At 40.1% G+C, this 22299-nt stretch overlaps 1 protein-coding gene across 2 annotated transcripts in view; it reads right to left on the bottom strand.

Annotated features, from left to right (window-relative positions):
• The window catches only part of LOC139366060 (transcription factor COE1-A-like), a 106786-nt gene that overhangs the window by 34680 nt on the left and 49807 nt on the right, over positions 1-22299 (bottom strand). The window lies entirely within an intron of this gene.

Raw genomic sequence — 22299 nt, 5'->3', positions numbered from 1 at the left:
AGAGACATATAAAGGGAAGGAACCAAAGGGAGAGATATAAAGAGAAGGAACCAAAGGGAGAGAGATATAAAGGGAAGGAACCAAAGGGAGAGAGATATAAAGGGAAGGAACCAAAGGGAGAGAGATATAAAGAGAAGGAACCAAAGGGAGAGACATATAAAGGGAAGGAACCAAAGGGAGAGAGATATAAAGAGAAGGAACCAAAGGGAGAGAGATATAAAGGGAAGGAACCAAAGGGAGAGAGATATAAAGGGAAGGTAATCAGGGAGGTGATGGAGTCCAGGTGTGTCTGATGATGCGCAGGTGCGAGTAACGATGGTGGCAGGTGTGCGCCATAACGAGCAGACTGTGACACATATACTAAAGGGGCAGCGGAAAAATATCCGCATGTCATCTATTCACTTAAAAAGCGAACGGAGGATGCTATTCACGTGGTTCATTTTCACGCCAGCCAGGTACTCCTGTTATAAAGAGAAGCAATGTGCTTAATATTAGGAAAGTTAATAGAGGCCATCACTCTGTTTTCTCACGCAATTGCCAAGCCTATATAAATGTGACGCAGCAGGAGCTCATGGGCTCTCATGATTAGATCAAGTGTTTGAATTCGTTGTAGAATACATTTGCATTGATGTCAGAGTGATTAGAGGGACAATAGAGTCCTGAGTGCCAGGCAGTTAGCAGGTTCGGTAGGCTACCTAGACCATCAGCAGCATCAGAGCTTGGAGAAGCCTAATTACTGTGACCGCCGGTGCGGCGGTAATACGGTCACCGTAAAAACCTATATTCCTGCATGCTTACTACACTAACCGGCTGAGGGGGCTATGGTTTTTCAGAAGATATTAAATGTTAGTAAAGTCAAGAGCCTTTTAGATATGAACAACTACATAGTCTCTCTGTGTGTCTGTGTGTGTCTGTGTGTGTGTGTGCGTGTGCGTGTGCGTGTGTGTGTGTGTGTGTGTGTGTGTGCGTGTGCATGTGTGTGTGTGTGTGTGTGTGCGAGTGTGCGAGTGTGTGTGTGTGTGTGTGTGTGCGAGTGTGTGTATGCGTGTGAAAAAGAGCAAGAGAGAGAGAGAGAGAGGGCAAGATAGAGATAAAGTGAATCATAAATAAATCACATCACAAAACTACTAAATCCTAACCAGTAAAACATACCTACCTACATTAATACATCATAAACTTTAGAATCAGCAACTGTCGGAATTGACCTCCCAATCACCTCGATCAGCTCCATCATCAGGATCAATACTCATGGGAGTTTCATAAAGTCACACCACCATCCACAGGACTAGAGGGTAGGAGATGTCTATGAGTTAGGGAGGGACGGAGGAGAGCTGGAGGAGGGAAGGAGGTTGGTAAGGAGGAAGAGGAAGGGGAAGAAGAGGGGAGGAGGGAAGGATGGGAGGAGGGTATGAGGAGGATGGATGAGAGGTTAGACAGCCAGTAATCTATCTCACTGTAGTATGAATCACGAACAAGAACACTTAACCTCCTGTAAGAACATTTGTTCCACCTCTGATAATCTCATCTCCCTCTCTCTCTCTCTCTGTCTCTCTCTCTCTCTCTCTCTCTCTCTCTCTCTCTCTCCCTCTCTCTCTCAGACCTATAAAATATCACTTGTTTTTTATACAGGAAAGCCTGCCTATTGAATTTGAGAATTTTACCAATTAATGTAAGTAAACATGACATTTCACTATGATAATACCAAAAGTTCAACTAATCTAGGATTTAAGATTACAGTAAAATTACTAGGCCCATCATAAAAGCGCAAAATGAAAAATCCTATAATCGACATAAATCAAATACTGATCTTTAGGGTAGATTAGAATGAGGCGTTCCACCATCTGTACATTCCAATTCCTTCCTACCATTTCATTTTTGCAGGAAGGAGGAGAGAGGGCTTAATAAACCCTACATCTAATTTGAATATCCGCTTAATATGGAGTTTCTAAAGGAACTGTGACTGGCTGTAGATACTGTATCTGAGAGTAAACTGAGTGTGTGTGAGAAAGAATGCTCCCCATCTCTAACAGAGTTTTAATCAACAGTAGCTCAATAAAGGACTGAATTAGAGAGAGTAATAGACATCCTCGCTACTGCACTCTACTGTTATTGTGTGTGTGTGTGTGTGTGTGTGTGTGTGTGTGTGTGTGTGTGTGTGTGTGTGTGTGTGTGTGTGTGTGTGTGTGTGTGTGTGTGTGTGTGTGTGTGTGTGTGTGTGTGTGTGTGTGTGTGTGTGTGTGTGTGTGTTTGTGTGAGACAGAGAGAGTGAGAGAGAGTGCGAGAGAGAAAGAGCGCGAGAGAGGGACAGACCACTTCTGGGAAAATTGGAAAACACTAAACAAATAACAACAGGAAGAGTTATCTATCCAAAATGGAGATGTATGGGTAAACCACTTCTCCAATCTTTTTGGCTGTATAACATAGAACAAACAGCAAAAACATATACATGATCAAATACAAATCTTATAATCAACTATTAAAGGCTGCCAGAACCCACTGGATTCTCCAATTACATTGAATGAACTACAGGACCAAATAAAAACCCTACAACCCAAAAAGGCCTGTGGTGTTCATGGTATCCTCAATGAAATGATAAAATATACAGACAACAAATTCCAATTGGCTATTTTTAAACTCTTTAACATCATCTTTAGTTCTGGCATATTCCCCAATATTTGGGACCAAGGACTGATCACCCCAATCCACAAAAGTGGAGACAAATTTGACACCGATAACTACTGTGGGATATGCATCAACAGCAACCTGGGAAAATCCTCTGCATTATCATTAACAGCAGACTCGTACATTTCCTCAGTGAAAACAATGTATTGAGCAAATGTCAAATTGGCTTTTTACCAAATTGCCGTAAACACACCATGTATTCAACCTGCACACCCTAATCGACAAACAAACAAACCAAAACAAAGGCAAAGTATTCTCATGTTTTGTTGATTTCAAAATGCTTCTGACTCAATTTGGCATGAGGGTTTGCTCTACAAATTGATAGAAAGTGGTGTTTGGGGAAAAACAAATTATATTATAAAATCCATGTACACAAACAAGTGTGCGGTTAGAATTGGCAAAAAACACACACATTTCTTTCCGAAGGGGTGGGGTGAGACAGGGATGCAGGTTAAGCCCAACACTAGAACAGTCTGCAACACCAGGCCTCACCATATAGAATCCGAAGTCAAATGTCTATTGTTTGCTGATGATCTGTTGCTTCTGCCCCCAATCAAGGAGGCCCTACAGCAGCACCTAGATCTTCTGCACAGATTCTGTCAGACCTGGGCCCTGACAGTAAATCTCAGTAAGACCAAAATAATGGTGTTCCAAAAAAGGTCCAGTCACCAGGACCACAAATACAAATTCCATCTAGACACTGTTGCCCTAGAGCACAAAAAAACTATACATACCTTGGCCTAAACATCAGCGCCACAGGTAACTTCCACAAAGCTGTGAATGATTTGTGAGACAAGGCAAGGGACTTCTATGCCATCAAAAGGAACATAAAATTCGACATACCAATTAGGATCTGCCTAAAAATACTTGAATCAGTTATAGAACCCATTGCTCTTTACAGTTGTGAGGTCTGGGGTCCGTTCACCAACCTATAATTCACAAAATGGGACAAACTCCAAATTGAGACTCTGCATGCAGAATTCTGCAAAAACATCCTCTGTGTACAATGTCAAACACCAAATAATGTATGCAGAGCAGAATATGGCTGATACACGCTAATTATCAAAATCCAGAACTCAAGTCCCTAAAAGGAAGCGATTCCCAAACCTTCCATAACAAAGCCATCAATCTACAGAGAAATAAACCTGGAGAAGAGTCCCCTAAGCAAGCTGGTCCTGGGGCTCTGTTCACAAACACAAACAGACCCTACAGAGCCCCAGGACAGCAGCACAATTAGACCCAACCAAATCATGAGAAAACACAAAGATACAGTACCAGTTAAGAGTTTGGACACACTTACTTATTCAAGGACTTGTCTTTATTTTTACTATTTTCGACATGGTAGAAAAATAGTGAAGACTTCAAAACTATAAAATAACACATATGGAATGATATAGTAAACAAAAAATGGCAACAAATGAAAATATATTTTATATTTGTAATTTTTCAGAGTAGTCACCCTTTGCCTTGATGACAGCTTTGCACACTCTTAACATTCTCTCAACCAGCTTCATGAGGTAGTCACCTGGAATGCATTTGAATTAACATGTGTGCCTTGTTAAAAGTTCACTTTTTTTTCTATTGAGTCAATCATTTCTGTTGTGACAAGGTAAGGGTATAAGAAATATAGCCCTATTTGGTAAAATACCAAGTTCATATTATGGCAGGAACAGTTCAAATAAGTAAAGAGAAATGACAGTCCATCACTACTTTAAGACAAAAAGGTATGTCAATATGTGTCACGTTCTGACCTTTATTTCCTTTGTTTTGTCATTATTTAGTATGGTCAGGGCGTGAGTTGGGGTGGGCAGTCTAGGTTTGATTTTCTATGATTTGGGTATTTCTATGTTTCGGCCTAGTATGGTTCTCAACCAGAGGCAGGTGTCATTAGTTGTCTCTGATTGAGAATCATACTTAGGTAGCCTGGGTTTCACTGTGTGTTTGTGGGTGATTGTTCCTGTCTCTGTGTTTGCACCAGATAGGGCTGTTTTTGTTTTCCCACGTTTATTGTTTTGTAGTGTTCGTGTTTATCTTTTTTTATTAAACATGAATCAATATAACCACGCTGCGTTTTGGTCCGCCTCTCCTTCACCACAAAAAAACCCTTACAATACAGAACATTTCAAGAACAAGTGCAGTCACAAAAACCCATCAAGCACTATGATGAAACTGGCTCTCATGAGGACCGCCACCGGTAAAGAAGACCTAGAGTTACCTCTGCTGTAGAGGATAAGTTCATTAGAGTTCACTGCACCTCAGATCAAAACAAATCAAATTGCATTTGTCACATACACATGGTTAGCAGATGTTAATGCGAGTGTAGCGAAATACTTGTGCTTCTAGTTCCGACAATGCAGTAATACCCAACGAGTAATCTAACCATTCCACAACTACCTTATACACACAAGTGTAAAGGAATGAAGAATATGTACATAAAGATATATGAATGAGTGATGGTATAGAACGACATAGGCAAGATGCAGTAGATGGTATCGAGTACAGTATATACATATGAGATGAGTAATGTAGGGTATGTAAACATTATATTAAGTGGCATTGTTTAAAGTGACTAGTAATACATTTTTTACATAAATTTTCCATTATTAAAGTGGCTGGAGTTGAGTCAGTGTGTTGGCAGCAGCCACTCAATGTTAGTGGTGGCTGTTTAACAGTCTGATGGCAATGAGATATAAGCAGTTTTTCAGTCTCGAGGTCCCTGCTTTGATGCACCTGTACTGACCTCGCCTTCTGGATGATAGCAGGGTGAACAGGCAGTGGCTCGGGTGGTTGTTGTCCTTGATGATCTATATGGCCTTCCTTTGACATCGGGTGGTGTAGGTGTCCTGGAGGGCAGGTAGTTTGCCCCCGGTGATGCGTTGTGCAGACCTCACTACCCTCTGGAGAGCCTTACGGTTGTGGGCGGAGCAGTTGCCGTACCAGGCGGTGATACAGCCCGACAGGATGACCTTGATTGTGCTTCTGTAAAAGTTTGTGAGTGCTTTTGGTGACAAGCCAAATTTCTTCAGCCTCCTGAGGTTGCTATGAGGATGTGGCTGGGGATGCCGTCTGGGCCTGCAGCCTTGCGAGGGTTAACATATTTAAATGTTTACTCACATCGGCTGCAGTGAAGGAGAGTCCACAGGTTTTGGTAGCGGACCGTGTCAGTGGCACTGTATTGTCCTCAAAGCGAACAAAGAAGTTATTTAGTCTGTCTGGGAGCAAGACATCCTGATCTTCTGCTTTTCTTTTTGTTTTCTTTTTGTTATCCGTGATTGACTGTAGACCCTGCCACATACCTCTTGTGTCTGAGCCATTGAATTGCGACTCTACTTTGTCTCTATACTGACGCTTAGCTTGTTTGATTGCCTTGCGGAGGGAATAGCTACACTGTTTGTATTCGGTCATGTTTCCGGTCACCTTGCCCTGGTTAAAAGCAGTGGTTTGCGCTTTCAGTTTTGCGCGAATGCTGCCATCAATCGACGGTTTCCGCTTTGGGAATGTTTTAACAGTTGCTGTGGGTACGACATCGCCGATGCACTTGCTAATGAACTCGCTCACCGAATCAGCGTATTCGTCAATGTTGTTGTTGGACGCAATGCGGAACATATCCCAATCCACGTGATCGAAGCAGTCTTGAAGCATGGAATAAGATTGGTCGGAGCAGCGTTGAACAGACCTGAGTGCGGGAGCTTCCTGTTTTAGTCTCTGTCTATAGGCTGGGAGCAACAAAATGGAGTCGTGGTCAGCTTTTCCGAAAGGAGGGCAGGGGAGGGCCTTATATGCGTCGCGGAAGTTAGAATAACAATGATCCAGGGTTTTACCAGCCCTGGTTGCACAATCGATATGCTGAAAGAATTTAGGGAGTCTTGCTTTCAGATTAGCCTTGTTACAATCCCCAGCTACAATGAATGCAACCTCAGGATATGTGGTTTCCAGTTTACATAGAGTCAAATAAAGTTTGTTCAGGGCCATCAATGTGTCTGCTTGGGGGGGGATATATACGGCTGTGATTATAATTGAAGAGAATTCTCTTGGTAGATAATGCGGTCGACATTTGATTGTGAGGAATTCTAAGTCAGGTGAACAGAAGGACTTGAGTTCCTGTATGTTGTTATGATCACACCACGTCTCGTTAATCATAAGGCATACCCCCCCACCCTTCTTCTTACCAGAAAGATGCTTGTTTCTGTCGTCGCGATGTGTGAAGAAACCAGCTGGCTGTACCGACTCCGATAGCGTGTCTCGAGTGAGCCATGTTTCCGTGATGCAAAGAATGTTACAGTCTCTGATGTCCCTCTGGAATGCTACCCTTGATCGGATTTCATCAACCTTGTTGTCAAGAGATTGGTCATTGGCAAGTAGTATGCTAGGGAGTGGTGTGCGATGTGCCCGTCTCCGGAGCCTGACCAGAAGACCGCTTCGTTTTCCCCTTTATGGCGACGTTGGTTCGCCGGCTGGGATCCGATCCATTGTCCTGGGTGGAAGGCAAAATACAGGATCCGCTTCGGGAAAGTCGTATTCCTGGTCGTAATGATGGTGAGTTGGTGTTGCTCTTATATTCAGTAGTTCCTCCCGACTGTATGTAATGAAACCTAAGATTACCTGGGGTACCAATGTAAGAAATAACACGTAAAAAAACTAAATACTGCATAGTTTCCTAGGAACGCGAAGCGAGGCGGCCATCTCTGTCGGCGCTGGAAGTGTTATCTATCCCTCTATCCTATCATCTATGTATATATCCCTCTATCCTACCCTCTCTGTATCTATCCCTCTATCCTATCCTCTATGTATATATCCCTCTACCCTATCCACTATGTATATTACCCTCTATCCTATCCTCTATGTATATATCCCTCTATCCTATCCACTATGTACATATCCCTCTATCCTATCATCTATGTATATATCCTTCTATCCTATCATCTATGTATATTACCCTCTATCATATCCTCCTATCCTCTCTGTATCTATCCCTCTATCCTATCCTCTATGTATATATCCCTCTATCCTATCCACTATGTATATTACCCTCTATCATATCCTCCTATCCTCTCTGTATCTATCCCTCTATCCTATCCTCTATGTATATATCCCTCTATCCTATCCACTATGTACATATCCCTCTATCCTATCATCTATGTATATATCCTTCTATCCTATCCACTATGTATATTACCCTCTATCATATCCTCCTATCCTCTCTGTATCTATCCCTCTATCCTATCATCTGTGTATCTAAAAAACTAAATACTGCATAGTTGCCTAGGAACGAGAAGCGAAGCGGCCATCTCTGTCGGCGCCGGAAGGTTTTAACTATTTAAACCCAAATAAATAAATGCTTCAGTAACAGACACATCTCAACATCAACTGTTCAGAGGAGACTGTGTGAATCAGGCCTTCATGGTTGAATTGCTGCAAAGAAACCACTACTAAAGGACACCAATAAGAAGAAGGGACTTGCTTTGGCCATGAATCACGAGCAATGGTCATTAGACCGGTGGAAATAGCCTTCCTATTTTAAAATTTGTTTTGCTTACCATGTGATTCTATATGTGTTATTTCATAGTTTTGAAGTATTCACTATTATTCTACAATGTATAAAATAGTCAAAATAAAGAAAAACCCTTGAATGAGTAGGTGTGTCCAAACTTTTGACTGGTATAGTAATTATTTAACACATTGGAAAGAATTAACAAAAAAACAGAGCAGGCAGAATACCTGACCACTGTGACTGACCCAAACTTAAAGAAAGCTTTGACTATGTACAGACTCAGTGAGCATAGCCTTGCTATTGAGAAAGGCTGCCGTAGGCAGACATGGCTCTCAAGAGAAGACAGGCTATGTGATCACTGCCCACAAAATGAGGTGGAAACTGAGCTGTACTTCCTAACCCTCCTGCCAAATGTATGACCATATTAGAGACACATATTTCCCTCAGATTACAAAGATCCACAAAGAATTAAAAAACAAATCCAATTTTGATAAACTCCCATATCTATTGGTTGAAATACTACAGTGTGCCATCACAGCAGTAGGATTTGTGACCTGTTACCACAAGAAAAGGGCAACCAGTGAAGAACAAACACCATTGTAAATACAACCCATATTTAATTTGATTTATATTCCATTTTGTACTTTAACTATTTGCACATAATATGAAATTTGTAATGAATGTATTATTTTGGAACTTTTCAGAGTGCAATGTTTACAGTACCTTTTTACTGTTGTTTATAATCTACTTCACGTGTTTTGGCAATGTAAACATATGTTTCATGCCAATAAAGCCCTTACATTGAAATTGAATTGACACAGAGAGAGAGAGAGAGAGAGAGAGAGAGAGAGACAAAGAGATTCTGTGTGTGTGTGTATTTGTGTGTGTGTGTGCTTCTAAGGTCCATCTACTATATGCTACACATTGATACTAATGCCAGTAATACAGGTACAGATTGAAGTCCTTTCATTTCACAGTTCAGCCCGATATAAAAATGACAAACAACGTCTTGCTCTCTCCACCAGCCTGTGGAATACTAGTCCGATAGAACTTTGAGAGAATGGCAGTTAAATGGCACATGTAGTGCACTACTTTTGACCAGGTCCTATGGACTTTACATAGGGAATAGGGAGCCATTTGGGACACACTTAGTCTTTCAGCCTGTTAATATTCTGTTGCTGTACTTTAGTCTTCTCCTGTCCCTGTCCTGTCCTAACAGCATCCCCAGCCCTGCTGACTGATGACTGCGGACTGCTGACTGCTGACTGATGCTTCACACATACCTAATCAGTACTGAGCCCAGAAATACTAAACTTAATGTGAGAGAGAGAGAGAGAGAGAGAGAGAGAGAGAGAGTGAGTATTGGTTTTTGTATGTGTGTATGTGTGTGTGTGTAAATGTGCGTGTCCCTGCTTCGCGGAAAACACAGAAACGCCGACGCGGGCCACCGCCACTCACAAGGCCTGTGAGTTCTCGTTCTCCGTGGCAGACGTGAGTAAAACATTTAAACGTGTTAACCCTCGCAAGGCTGGTGAGCCAGAGGCCATCCCATGCCAAGTCCTCAGAGCATGCGCAGACCCGCTTGCTAGAGTGTTTACGGACATATTCAATCAATCCCTATCCCAGTCTGCTGTCCCCACTTGCTTCAACATGTCCACCATTGTTCTTGTACCCAAGAAAGTGAAGGTAGCTGAACTACACTCACTTCTGTCATCATGAAGTGCTTTGAGAGACTAGTCAATGATCATATCACCTCCACCTTACCGGCCACCCTAGACCCACTTCAGTTTGCATACCGCCCCAACAGATCACGGATTACGTTATCGCCATGGCACTGCACACTACTCCATGTGGAAGAATGCTGTTCATTGACTACAACTCAGCATTCAACATCATAGTGCCCTCCAAGCTTATCACTAAGATCGGGGCCCTGGGTCTGAATCCCTCTTTGTGCAACTGGGTCCTGAACATCCTGATGGGCCGCCCCCAGGTTAGTGAAGGTAGGCAACAATACTTGCGCCATGCTGACCCTTAACACGGGGGCCCCACAAGGGTGAGTGCTCAGCTCCCTCCTGGACTCCCTGTTCACCCATTACTGCGGGGCAACGCACATCTCCAATTCAATCATCAAGTTTGCAGACAACACAACAGTTGTAGGCTTGATTAACAACAACGAGACAGCCTATAGGGAGGATGTGAGAGCCCTGGCAGAGTTGTGCCAGGAAAATAATCTCTCCTCCAACATCAACAAAATGAAGGAGCTGATCGTGAACTTCAGAAGACAGGAGAGAAGGCACATCCCCATCTGCATTGGCAGGCCGCATTGGAGAAGGTGAACAGCTTCAAGTTCCTTGTGCACATCAAAGACAACCTGAAATGGTCCCTTCACACAGACAGTGTCGTGAAGAAGGCATAACAGCATCGTCAACCTCAGGAGGCAGAAGACATTCGGCTTGGCTCCTAAGTCCCTCACAAACCTCTACAGATGCACCAATGAGAGCATCCTGTCAGGCTGTATCACAGCCTGGTACGGCAATTGCACCATCTGTAACCGCATCAAAGCTGGGACTGAGATACTGATAAACAGCTTCTGTCTCCAGGCCACTGTTAAATAGTCACCATTAGCTGGCCTCCGCCCAGTACCCTGCACTGAACTTAGTCACTGTTACTAGCCGGGTACCACCCGGTACTCTACCTTGCACCTTAGAGACTGCTGCCCTATATACATAGTCATTGAACACAGGTCACTTTAATTATGTTTATATACTGTTTTACCCACTTCGTATGAATATACTGTATTCTTGTCAAGGTTCATCCTATATTACTACTGTACACACCATTTCAATTGACATACTGTCCATTCTGTCTATACACACCAATATATACATATAAAGTACCAGTCAAAAGTTGTGGATTGACTGACCTTCGTGTCTTAAAGTAATGATGGACTGTTGTTTCTCATTGCTTATTAGAGCTGTTCTTGCCATAATATGGACTTGGTATTTTACCAAATAGGGCTATCTTCTGTTACCACCCCTACCTGGGGCGGCAGGTAGCCTAGTGGTTAGAGCATTTGGCCAGTAACCAAAGGTTGCTAGATCGAGTCCCCGAACTGACAAGGTACAAATATGTCCTTCTGCCGCTGAACAAGGCAGTTAACCCACTGTTCCTAGGCTGTCATTGTGAATTAAATAAAGCTTAAAAACAAATACCTTGTCACAACACAACTGATTGGCTCCAATGCATTAAGAAGGAAGGAAATTACACAAAATAAATTTGACCAATGACCTGGCTGCCACAAATACCCGACCTCAACCCAATTGAGATGGTTTGGGATGAGTTGGACTGTAGAGGGAAGGAGAAGCAGCCAACAAATGTGTGGGAACTCCTTCAAGACTGTTGGAAAAGCATTCCAGGTGAATCTGGTTAAGAGAATGCCAAGAGTGTGCAACGCTGTCATCAAGGCAAAGGGTGGCTACTTTGAAGAATCGCAAATATAAAACATATTTTGATTTGTTTAATACTTTTTGGGTTACTACATGATTCCATATGTGTTATTTCATAGTTTTGATGTCTTCACTATTGTTCTACAATGTAGAAAATAATTAAAATAAAGAAAAAGCCTGGAATGAGTAGGTGTGTCCAAACTTTTGACTGGTACTATATATACAGTTGAATACGGAAGTTTAGATACACTTAGGTTGGAGTCATCAAAACTCGTTTTTCAACCACTCCACAAATTTCTTGTTACAAACTATAGTTTTGGCAAGTCGGTTAGGACATCTACTTTGTGCACGACACAAGTCATTTTTCCACCAGTTGTTTACAGACGGATTATTTCACTTATAATTCACTGTATCACAATTCCAGTGGGTCAGAAGTTTACATACACTAAGTTGACTGTGCCTTTAAACAGCTTGGAAAATTCCCGAAAATTATGTCATGGCTTTAGAAGCTTCTGATAGGCTAATTGACATCATTTGAGTCAATTGGAGGTGTACCTGTGAATTTATTTCAAGGCCTACCTTCAAACTCAGTGCCTCTTTGCTTGACATCATGGGAAAATCAAAAGAAATCAGCCAAGACCTCAGAAAATTTTTTGTAGACCTCCACAAGTCTGGTTCATCCTTGGGAGCAATTTCCAAATGCCTGAAGGTACCACGTTCATCTGTACAAACAATAGTATGAAAGTATAAACACCATGGGACCACGCAGACGTCATACCGCTCAGGAAGGAGACACGTTCTGTCTCCTAGAGATGAACGTACTTTGGTGCGAAAAGTGCAAATCAATCCCAGAACAACAGCAAAGGAACTTGTGAAGATGCTGGAGGAAGCAGGTACAAAAGTATCTATATCTACAGTAAACGAGTCCTATATCGACATAACCTGAAAGGCTGCTCAGCAAGGAAGAAGCCACTGCTCCAAAACCGCCATAAAAAAGCCAGACTACAGTTTGCAACTGCACATGGAGACAAAGATCGTACCTTGTGGAGAAATGTCTTCTGGTCTGATGAAACAAAAATAGAACTGTTTGGCCATAATGACCATCATCATGTTTGGAGGAAAAGGGGGAGGCTTGCAAGAAGAAGAACACCATCCCAACCATGAAGCACGGGGGTGGCAGCATCATGTTGTGGGGGTGCTTTGCTGCAGGAGGGACTGGTGCACTTCACAAAATAGATGGCATCATCAGAGGGAAAATTATGTGGATATATTGAAGCAACATCTCAAGACATCAGTCAGGAAGTTAAAGCTTGGTTGCAAATGCGTCTTCCAAATGGACAATGACCCCAAGCATAAGGTTGTGGCAAAATGGCTTAAGGGCAACAAATTCAAGGTACTGGAGTGGCCATCACAAAGCCCTGACCTCAATCCTATAGAAAATTTGTGGGCAGAACTGAAAAAGCACGTGCGAGCAAGGAGGCCTACAAACCTGACTCAGTTACAGCAACTCTGTCAGGAGGAATGGGCCAAAATTCACCCAACTTATTGTGGGAAGCTTGTGGAAGGCTACCTGAAACGTTTGACTCAAATTAAACAATTTAAAGGCAATGTTAACAAATACTATTTGAGTGTATGTAAACTTCTGAACCACTGGGAATGTGATGAAATAAATAAAAGCTGAAATAAATAATTCTCTCTACTATTATTCTGACATTTCACATTCTTAAAATAAAGTGGTGATCCTAACTGACCTAAAACAGAGAATATTTACTAGGATTAAAGGTCAGGAATTGTGAAAAACTGAGTTTAAATGTATTTGGCTAAGGTGTATGTAAACTTCCGATTTCAACTGTAAATATATACATATATACACTGAGTGTGCAACACATTAGGAAATTCCTTAATGTTGAGTTGCACCGCTTGCCTTTACCCTCAGAACAGCCTCAACTCAGCAGGACATGGACTGTACAAGGTGTTGAAAGTGTTCCACAGGGATCCTGTCCCATGTTGACTCAAATGCTTCCCGCAGTTGTGTCAAGTTGGCTGGATGTCCTTTGGGTAGTGGACCACTCTTGATACACACGGGAAACTGTTAAGCATGAGAAACCCAGCAGCATTGCAGTTGTTGAAACACTCAAACCGTTGCGCCTAGCACCTACTACCATACCAGTTCATAGGCACTTAAATATTGTGTCTTGCCCATTCACCCTCTGAATGACACACACACACACCATCCATGTCTCAAGGTTAAAACATCCTTCTTTAACCTGTCTCCTCCCCTTCATCTACACTGATTGAGGTGTATTTAACAGGTGACATCAATAAGGGATCATAGCTTTCACCTGGATTCACCTGGTCAGTCAAAGTCATGGAAAGAGCAGGTGTTGCTCATGTTTTGTACACTCAGTGTATATATATTTATATTCCGAAATCTGACATTACTTGTTCTGACATTTCGTAATTTATTTATTTTAATATTTTGGGGATTTGTGTTTACTGTTTTGTATTGTTAGGTATTATTGCACTGTTGGAGCTAAAAAAAAATAATCAGCTCGCTGCGCCTGCGATAATATCTGCAAAATATGTGCATGCGACCAATAAAATGTTATTCCATTTTTTATATGCTCCAGCAGCAGGGTCTTTTAATATCAGTAGTGATAAGCGGTTGCTAAGAGGTTGCTAAGCAGTGGGGGCTGCATTCTGAAGAGGAGAGGATTCACTTCTGAGTGAGAAGAGATGTTCGTCATCATGCGCCTTCAAAATGGGTCCCAAATAGCATCCTATTACCTATATAGAGGACTACCTTTAATCAAGACCCGTAGGGCTCTGGTCAAAAGTAGTGCACTATATAGGGAATAGGGTGCCATTTGGAACACAACCCAATCTACAGCCAGAAGCCTGCTAGCACCTCACAGCTCTTCACAGCCCCTAACAGACAGAATTACAGGATTTTTGATGAATGGTGATACATGGAAATGAACTTGTATAAAAGAGAGAGAGAGGGAAAGAGAGAAAAGCAGGATGTCCAGAATATGCCATAAAAACAGCTTTACATGTGAATAGGGATGAGTAAATACACACAGTTTCCTTTTCTCTAGCCACTCTGCCCTGTGTGTGTGTGTGTGTGTGTGTGTGTGTGTGTGTGTGTGTGTGTGTGTGTGTGTGTGTGTGTGTGTGTGCGCGTGTGTGTGTGTATTCCAGTAGTGGCAGCAGTATTGGGTGTGTGTTGACTTAATTAGGTCTGCTCGTTTCCTCTCCCCAACACAAGTTGATTAGTGATACCAGCTGTCCCCAGTGTGTGTGTGTGTGTGTGCGTGCGTGTGTGTGTATTTATCTGTGTTTGTGTGATGTCTGCATATGCATATATGTGTGTGTGGCAGTGTTTGTATGTCTACGTGCCATTTCCTTTGCCAGCAGCCAAACCACACCATGCCAGTTCTCTATGATTACCACTGGCAACTGGACCCAGACTGGAGCCAACCACAACCCAGGAGACCAAGATGGCTGACCATGGTAATCCCTTAGTCCTTTCTACCCTCCTCTCCTCTCCCTCTGCTCTCTCCTCTCCCCTTTTCTCTCCCCACTCCTCTCCACTCTCCCCAATCCCCTCTCTGCCCTCTCTCCCCACTCCTCTCCTCTCCTCTTTCCTCACTCCTCTCTCCCCCTCCCCTCTCTCTCTGTTTTTACCTGTGTATGTATATGTAGCATCCAGACTTGTTAAATTAAGGTGTATATACCTGTGTATATGTAGCATCCAGGCTTGTTAAATGAAGGTGTACCTGTGTACAGTCGTGGCCAAAAGTTTTGAGAATGACACAAATATACATTTTCACAGTCTGCTGCCTCAGTTTGTATGATGGCAATTTGCATAAACTCCAGAATGTTATGAAGAGTGAATCAATTAATTGCAAAGCCCCTCTTTGCCATGCAAATGAACTGAATACCCCAAAAAACATTTCCACTGCATTTCAGCCCTGCCACAAAAGGACCAGCTAACATCATGTCAGTGATTCTCTCGTTAACACAGGTGTGAGTGTTGAGGAGGACAAGGCTGGACATCACTCTGTCATGCTGATTGAGTTCAAAAAACAGACTGGAAGCTTCAAACGGAGGGTAGTTCTTGGAATCATTGTCCTTCCACTGTCAACTATGGTTACCTGCAAGGAGACACGTGCCGTCATCATTGCTTTGCACAAAAAGGGCTTCACAGGCAAGGATATTGCTGCCAGTAAGATTGCACCTGAATCAACCATTTATCGGATCATCAAGAACTTCAAGGAGAGCGGTTCAATTGTTGTGAAGAAGGCTTCAGGGCGTCCAAGAAAGTCCAGCAAGCGCCAGGACCGTCTCCTAAAGTTGATTCAGCTGCGGGATCGGGGCACCACCAGTACACAGAGCTTGCTCAAGAATGGCAGCAGGCAGGTGTGAGTGCATTTGCACACACAGTGAGGCGAAGACTTTTGGACTCACAATTTTGCCTAAGAACACAGCCATGAATAAAGAATGGTACCAACACATCCTCCGAGAGAAACTTCTCCCAACCATCCAGGAACAGTTTGGTGATGAACAATGCCTTTCCCAGCATGATGGAGCACCTTGCCATGAGGCAAAAGTGATAACTAAGTGGCTCGGGGAACAAAACATAGATATTTTGGGTCCATGGCCAGGAAACTCCCCAGACCTTAATCCCATTGAGAACGTGTGGTCAATCCTCAAGAGGCGGGTCGACAAACAAAAACCCACAAATTCTGACAAACTCCAAGCATTGATTGTGCAAGAATGGGCTGCCATCAGTCAGGATGTGGCCCAGAAGTTAATTGACAGCATGCCAGGGCGGATTGAAGAGGTCTTGAAAAAGAAGGGTCAACACTGCAAATATTGACTCTTTGCATCAACTTCATGTAATTGTCAATATAGCCTTTGACACGTTTGAAATGCTTGTAATTATACTTTGTATTCCATAATAACATCTGACAAAAATATCTAGACACTGAGGCAGCAGACTTTGTGAAGATAAATATTTGTGTCATTCTCAAAACTTTTGGCCACGACTGTATATGTAGCATTCAGGTGTGTTAAATTAAGGTGTATTTACTTGTGTATATGTAGCATCCAGGCTTATTAAATTAAGGTGTATTTTACCTGTGTATATGTAGCATCCAGGCTTATTAAATTAAGGTGTATTTACCTGTGTATATGTAACATCCAGGCTTATTAAATTAAGGTGTATTTACCTGTGTATATGTAGCATCCAGGCTTATTAAATTAAGGTGTATTTACCTGTGTATATGTAGCATCCAGGCTTATTAAATTAAGGTGTATTTACCTGTGTATATGTAGCATCCAGGTGTATTAAATTAAGGTGTATTTACCTGTGTATATGTAGCATCCAGGCTTATTAATTTAAGGTGTATTTACCTGTGTATATGTAACATCCAGGCTTATTAAATTAAGGTGTATTTACCTGTGTATATGTAGCATCCAGGCGTATTAAATTAAGGTGTATTTACCTGTGTATATGTAGCATCCAGGCTTATTAAATTAAGGTGTATTTACCTGTGTATATGTAGCATCCAGGTGTATTAAATTAAGGTGTATTTACCTGTGTATATGTAGCATCCAGGCTTATTAATTTAAGGTGTATTTACCTGTGTATATGTAACATCCAGGCTTATTAAATTAAGGTGTATTTACCTGTGTATATGTAGCATCCAGGCGTATTAAATTAAGGTGTATTTACCTGTGTATATGTAGCATCCAGGCTTATTAAATTAAGGTGTATTTACCTGTGTATATGTAGCATCCAGGCTTATTAAATTAAGGTGTATTTACCTGTGTATATGTAGCATCCAGGCTTATTAAATTAAGGTGTATTTACCTGTGTATATGTAGCATCCAGGCTTATTAAATTAAGGTGTATTTACCTGTGTATATGTAGCATCCAGGTGTGTTAAATTAAGGTGTATTTACCTGTGTATATGTAGCATCCAGGCTTATTAAATTAAGGTGTATTTACCTGTGTATATGTAGCATCCAGGCTTATTAAATTAAGGTGTATTTACCTGTGTATATGTAGCATCCAGGCTTATTAAATTAAGGTGTATTTACCTGTGTATATGTAGCATCCAGGCTTATTAAATTAAGGTGTATTTACCTGTGTATATGTAGCATCCAGGCTTATTAAATTAAGGTGTATTTACCTGTGTATATGTAGCATCCAGGCTTATTAAATTAAGTTGTATTTACCTGTGTATATGTAACATCCAGGCTTATTAAATTAAGGTGTATTTTACCTGTGTATATGTAGCATCCAGGCTTATTAAATTAAGGTGTATTTACCTGTGTATATGTAGCATCCAGGCTTATTAAATTAAGGTGTATTTACCTGTGTATATGTAGCATCCAGGCTTATTAAATTAAGGTGTATTTACCTGAGTATATGTAGCATCCAGGCTTATTAAATTAAGGTGTATTTACCTGTGTATATGTAGCATCCAGGCTTATTAAATTAAGGTGTATTTACCTGTGTATATGTAGCATCCAGGCTTATTAAATTAAGGTGTATTTACCTGTGTATATGTAGCATCCAGGCTTATTAAATTAAGGTGTATTTACCTGTGTATATGTAACATCCAGGCTTATTAAATTAAGGTGTATTTACCTGTGTATATGTAGCATCCAGGCTTATTAAATTAAGGTGTATTTACCTGTGTATATGTAGCATCCAGGCTTATTAAATTAAGGTGTATTTACCTGTGTATATGTAGCATCCAGGCTTATTAAATTAAGGTGTATTTACCTGTGTATATGTAGCATCCAGGCTTATTAAATTAAGGTGTATTTACCTGTGTATATGTAGCATCCAGGCTTATTAAATTAAGGTGTATTTACCTGTGTATATGTAGCATCCAGGCTTATTAAATTAAGGTGTATTTACCTGTGTATATGTAGCATCCAGGCTTATTAAATTAAGGTGTATTTACCTGTGTATATGTAGCATCCAGGCTTATTAAATTAAGGTGTATTTACCTGTGTATATGTAGCATCCAGGCTTATTAAATTAAGGTGTATTTACCTGTGTATATGTAGCATCCAGGCTTATTAAATTAAGGTGTATTTACCTGTGTATATGTAGCATCCAGGCTTATTAAATTAAGGTGTATTTACCTGTGTATATGTAGCATCCAGGCTTATTAAATTAAGGTGTATTTACCTGTGTATATGTAGCATCCAGGCTTATTAAATTAAGGTGTATTTACCTGTGTATATGTAGCATCCAGGCTTATTAAATTAAGGTGTATTTACCTGTGTATATGTAACATCCAGGCTTATTAAATTAAGGTGTATTTACCTGTGTATATGTAGCATCCAGGCTTATTAAATTAAGGTGTATTTACCTGTGTATTTACCTGTGTATAGCATCCAGGCTTATTAAATTAAGGTGTATTTACCTGTGTATATGTAGCATCCAGGCTTATTAAATTAAGGTGTATTTACCTGAGTATATGTAGCATCCAGGCTTATTAAATTAAGGTGTATTTACCTGTGTATATGTAGCATCCAGGCTTATTAAATTAAGGTGTATTTACCTGTGTATATGTAGCATCCAGGCTTATTAAATTAAGGTGTATTTACCTGTGTATATGTAGAATCCAGGCTTATTAAATGAAGGTGTATTTACCTGTGTATATGTAACATCCAGGCTTATTAAATTAAGGTGTATTTACCTGTGTATATGTAGCATCCAGGCTTATTAAATTAAGGTGTATTTACCTGTGTATATGTAGCATCCAGGCTTATTAAATTAAGGTGTATTTACCTGTGTATATGTAGCATCCAGGCTTATTAAATTAAGGTGTATTTACCTGTGTATATGTAGCATCCAGGCTTATTAAATTAAGGTGTATTTACCTGTGTATATGTAGCATCCAGGCTTATTAAATTAAGGTGTATTTACCTGTGTATATGTAGCATCCAGGCTTATTAAATTAAGGTGTATTTACCTGTGTATATGTAACATCCAGGCTTATTAAATTAAGGTGTATTTACCTGTGTATATGTAGCATCCAGGCTTATTAAATTAAGGTGTATTTACCTGTGTATATGTAACATCCAGGCTTATTAAATTAAGGTGTATTTACCTGTGTATATGTAGCATCCAGGCTTGTTAAATTAAGGTGTATTTACCTGTGTATATGTAGCATCCAGGTGTATTAAATTAAGGTGTATTTACCTGTGTATATGTAGCATCCAGGCTTATTAATTTAAGGTGTATTTACCTGTGTATATGTAACATCCAGGCTTATTAAATTAAGGTGTATTTACCTGTGTATATGTAGCATCCAGGCGTATTAAATTAAGGTGTATTTACCTGTGTATATGTAGCATCCAGGCTTATTAAATTAAGGTGTATTTACCTGTGTATATGTAGCATCCAGGTGTATTAAATTAAGGTGTATTTACCTGTGTATATGTAGCATCCAGGCTTATTAATTTAAGGTGTATTTACCTGTGTATATGTAACATCCAGGCTTATTAAATTAAGGTGTATTTACCTGTGTATATGTAGCATCCAGGCGTATTAAATTAAGGTGTATTTACCTGTGTATATGTAGCATCCAGGCTTATTAAATTAAGGTGTATTTACCTGTGTATATGTAGCATCCAGGCTTATTAAATTAAGGTGTATTTACCTGTGTATATGTAGCATCCAGGCTTATTAAATTAAGGTGTATTTACCTGTGTATATGTAGCATCCAGGCTTATTAAATTAAGGTGTATTTACCTGTGTATATGTAGCATCCAGGCTTATTAAATTAAGGTGTATTTACCTGTGTATATGTAGCATCCAGGTGTGTTAAATTAAGGTGTATTTACCTGTGTATATGTAGCATCCAGGCTTATTAAATTAAGGTGTATTTACCTGTGTATATGTAGCATCCAGGCTTATTAAATTAAGGTGTATTTACCTGTGTATATGTAGCATCCAGGCTTATTAAATTAAGGTGTATTTACCTGTGTATATGTAGCATCCAGGTGTGTTAAATTAAGGTGTATTTACCTGTGTATATGTAGCATCCAGGCTTATTAAATTAAGGTGTATTTACCTGTGTATATGTAGCATCCAGGCTTATTAAATTAAGGTGTATTTACCTGTGTATATGTAGCATCCAGGCTTATTAAATTAAGGTGTATTTACCTGTGTATATGTAGCATCCAGGCTTATTAAATTAAGGTGTATTTACCTGTGTATATGTAGCATCCAGGCTTATTAAATTAAGGTGTATTTACCTGTGTATATGTAGCATCCAGGCTTATTAAATTAAGTTGTATTTACCTGTGTATATGTAACATCCAGGCTTATTAAATTAAGGTGTATTTTACCTGTGTATATGTAGCATCCAGGCTTATTAAATTAAGGTGTATTTACCTGTGTATATGTAGCATCCAGGCTTATTAAATTAAGGTGTATTTACCTGTGTATATGTAGCATCCAGGCTTATTAAATTAAGGTGTATTTACCTGAGTATATGTAGCATCCAGGCTTATTAAATTAAGGTGTATTTACCTGTGTATATGTAGCATCCAGGCTTATTAAATTAAGGTGTATTTACCTGTGTATATGTAGCATCCAGGCTTATTAAATTAAGGTGTATTTACCTGTGTATATGTAGCATCCAGGCTTATTAAATGAAGGTGTATTTACCTGTGTATATGTAACATCCAGGCTTATTAAATTAAGGTGTATTTACCTGTGTATATGTAGCATCCAGGCTTATTAAATTAAGGTGTATTTACCTGTGTATATGTAGCATCCAGGCTTATTAAATTAAGGTGTATTTACCTGTGTATATGTAGCATCCAGGCTTATTAAATTAAGGTGTATTTACCTGAGTATATGTAGCATCCAGGCTTATTAAATTAAGGTGTATTTACCTGTGTATATGTAGCATCCAGGCTTATTAAATTAAGGTGTATTTACCTGTGTATATGTAGCATCCAGGCTTATTAAATTAAGGTGTATTTACCTGTGTATATGTAGAATCCAGGCTTATTAAATGAAGGTGTATTTACCTGTGTATATGTAACATCCAGGCTTATTAAATTAAGGTGTATTTACCTGTGTATATGTAGCATCCAGGCTTATTAAATTAAGGTGTATTTACCTGTGTATATGTAGCATCCAGGCTTATTAAATTAAGGTGTATTTACCTGTGTATATGTAGCATCCAGGCTTATTAAATTAAGGTGTATTTACCTGTGTATATGTAGCATCCAGGCTTATTAAATTAAGGTGTATTTACCTGTGTATATGTAGCATCCGGGCTTATTAAATTAAGGTGTATTTACCTGTGTATATGTAGCATCCAGGCTTATTAAATTAAGGTGTATTTACCTGTGTATATGTAGCATCCAGGCTTATTAAATTAAGGTGTATTTACCTGTGTATATGTAGCATCCAGGCTTATTAAATTAAGGTGTATTTACCTGTGTATATGTAGCATCCAGGCTTATTAAATTAAGGTGTATTTACCTGTGTATATGTAGCATCCAGGCTTATTAAATTAAGGTGTATTTACCTGTGTATATGTAGCATCCAGGCTTATTAAATTAAGGTGTATTTACCTGTGTATATGTAGCATCCAGGCTTATTAAATTAAGGTGTATTTACCTGTGTAT

This window comes from Oncorhynchus clarkii, chromosome 14 (genome assembly GCF_045791955.1).
Source record: "Oncorhynchus clarkii lewisi isolate Uvic-CL-2024 chromosome 14, UVic_Ocla_1.0, whole genome shotgun sequence".
NCBI classification, from domain to species: Eukaryota; Metazoa; Chordata; class Actinopteri; order Salmoniformes; family Salmonidae; genus Oncorhynchus; species Oncorhynchus clarkii.
Note: the sequence above shows the minus strand (reverse complement) of the source record. Positions and strands in the feature narration are given on the sequence as shown.